A 2,946-nucleotide genomic window follows, 5' to 3' on the forward strand; every position below is an offset into this window, starting at 1 on the left:
AAAAACAAAAAAAAAAAAAAAATGTAGTAAAAAAAAAAAAAAAAATTACCAAATCTAAAAAAAAAAAAAAAAAAAAAAAAATAGGAAAGACTAATATGAACTCTTGCAAGTATGAGCTGTCTGTTCCACTCTTGTCTAAATCAAAGCCCTCACCTTAACAACAACAAAAAACTCCCAATGGCAGGAACCTATAACTAAAAATAACATCCTACAGTTGAAGTGCATTGCAAAAGCAGTCATTCCTCTCGAGCTTTCCCCACATTTTGTCATACAGCAACCACAAACGTTAATGTTGTCAACTGGATTTTGTGTAACAGATGAACACAAACTCCATAGTGCTGGAAAGGACTGGACATGCTCCGTGGTTTTCGAAACAGTTGCAAATGCACACTTGAAAAGTGGTGAAGTCATATTTATTCGAATTTTTAATATCCCCAACGAGGGTCCAGTACAACTAAATGAATCTCAGTATAAAAGCAGCTGTTCTGTGAAGAGCTTAGAGGATTGCTAGAGAACACTAGTGGACAGTCATCAAGAAAAACAGCGCCATCGCTGGGACACACCAAAAAAATCAGGCTCATAAAAAAATTATTATAATTATTAGTCATAATAACATATTTAAAGTTAAACTCACTCTCTAATCAACTTTTTGCTTTCGTTTTTTGCTAATGAGCTGTCCAAATAGGTTATTTAGGGCTCTATCTTTATGTTTCTGAGCAAATTTTGACATTCTGGGGCAATTGTTTTAGTTTGGTATTATTTTGCCTAAAACCGACTCACTGTACTGACCGTCAAACAATTCTTAGTCAGTTGGTTGGCACTGCAGTATGGCTTGGTACAACTTCGGTACTACTTCCTTACTTCAGGCATAAAAAGCACAGAGCTCACTCCTTCCACACCTCTCTCTCCCCGCTCTCACGGTGGCGAGTCAGGAGTTGGACTGGTAAGCGACAGGTGAGCATTGATGACATCATTGCAAGTCACTAGCTGATAGCATTACTCGGCTTTACAAATGTGTGATTTATTTACAATGTGGACACCGAGTGGAACGGGTGGGTCTTCTCTGCTCTGACCACCGGTGAAGGTATGGTGTTGAAAGAATGACTCTGTCAGACTGGCTGCACTGCGTAGGAAGTGGGAGACGGTAATGGCGGCTGATGGCCACTCTCTGCTCGCTCAGGACAGGCAGGCTGCCTGCAGCAGCGCTGCAGAGCTTCTCACCGTAACATAGTCACATAGAATCCCAACAAACTACTTTGACGTTTGACGTAATGAAACATGAAACATTCCAGGCATGCTTTTCCAAAGTTTGACGAAAGTATAGGACCATATTCCTATTTCATTATTTTCTTTTTTTGTTATTGTTGCTGCACCGTTTTGATTATACTCTCAGATTTTCTCAAAACAAGAGTTACAAAGTGGCATAAAGAGTACAGTTAAGAGTATTATATTTAACACTAAATGTGAGCTCTGGCAGATACAGTGCTTGTACCAACACATGTTGAGCTACAAGCTTACAGGAGAGCTTCAGCTGGAGAACACCACCAATGACTCGAAGACATAAAGTTGTGAAACAGCATTATAAATGATTAATGCGCCAATCTGATTCACTGTGATCTGAGAGCACTGGCTGTACAAATATACTTCTTAGAGATGAGCAATGTGCTTCAACATGAACTCCTCTGGGTTTGCTTTCATTAAAGTGAGGACACTGATTCTATCTCTCTAATGAGCCCTGAGTGCTTCGAGTGTGTGCCATTTCACCTCGGGCAGCAAAAAGCGATGGTAATAACTCCCCTCTGACTGAAAAGGGGAATAGGAACACAACAAACAGCAGGAAAAGCTTCAATCACGCCCCGTTAGCAGGCTACTACACTACCTGTGCCGACCGCAGTAACCACCTGTCTGCCTGAGTCACTTCATTTCTGATAACGAGGCGCTCAGACATTCCTCTCCTCAATCAGCTCTTTCTCATTTGTTGCAGTTAGGAGTGCAAAACATCGCGTCTCTTAGCAAACCGACGCCAAAACGTTTGTTTGTTTGTTCCCGTGCGAGGTGAAAACAAAAATACGTTTTTGTTTTCCAGATATCTCAATTTGTAACCAAAAGAGGAGGAAGTGCTGGCGTGCAATAGATAGACTCGGCGCTGGTGTTAAGTCAAAGCTGATAGCAATCAATCTATATCCTTCCCGCTTCTGCTCATTCATTCAGACCTCACTAATCCAGGAAACTGCAGCTGCTGATCAAAGTTGTTGCTTAGAAGGAACAAGGAAGAAGAGCTGATGTGGCTGAGCCTCATATCTCACTGTAAGAGGTTTGGATGGACACGGATCTTTGTCAGCTGGATGTTTTGATCACAATCTGTAGTGGAAATATTGCCAGTTTAACAGTGTTGACAAACTACGTGTACAGATAGGGTTTTATTTTACAGAGGCAACCGCAAGCATCAACATTTAGGAAACACACTGAAGTCAAGAGGAAGCGATTTGTGGTTTGCACACATTTTCATGAATAAAAGTCTTAACTCTGCAGGGAGCATTTGTTTTCACTCCACCTGAGTTATTACTTTGTAGCATAACTTATTTCGGTAAATAACAATGCGAGGCTTTTGGAGGCGTTTCTTCATGTAGAGACAGAAATTTTAGCCTCTTTGCAAATTAGTTCAGTCAGTCAGACTGAATGGAGAGCATGTAAGGAAATCATTCTAACAAAGGGATGTGCAAACCTAAATCATTCTATATTTAGGCTCTGACTGAATGTTTAAGGTCGTTGTCCTCCTTAGAGGTGAAGCTGCTCCAGGATCAATTCTGGAACAGGTGTTCTTCCAGTATTGTCCTTTATTAAACACCATGCTTCTTCCTATCCAATGTAGCAACCCTTTATGTCCCTCTTGAAACAAACTCCACCTCATGATGCTGCCGCCACTATGCTTCATTATTTGGAGGT

Source organism: Poecilia latipinna, unplaced genomic scaffold (assembly GCF_001443285.1).
Source record: "Poecilia latipinna isolate Pla-1442-1.1 unplaced genomic scaffold, P_latipinna-1.0 Scaffold944, whole genome shotgun sequence".
In the NCBI taxonomy this organism is placed as follows: domain Eukaryota; kingdom Metazoa; phylum Chordata; class Actinopteri; order Cyprinodontiformes; family Poeciliidae; genus Poecilia; species Poecilia latipinna.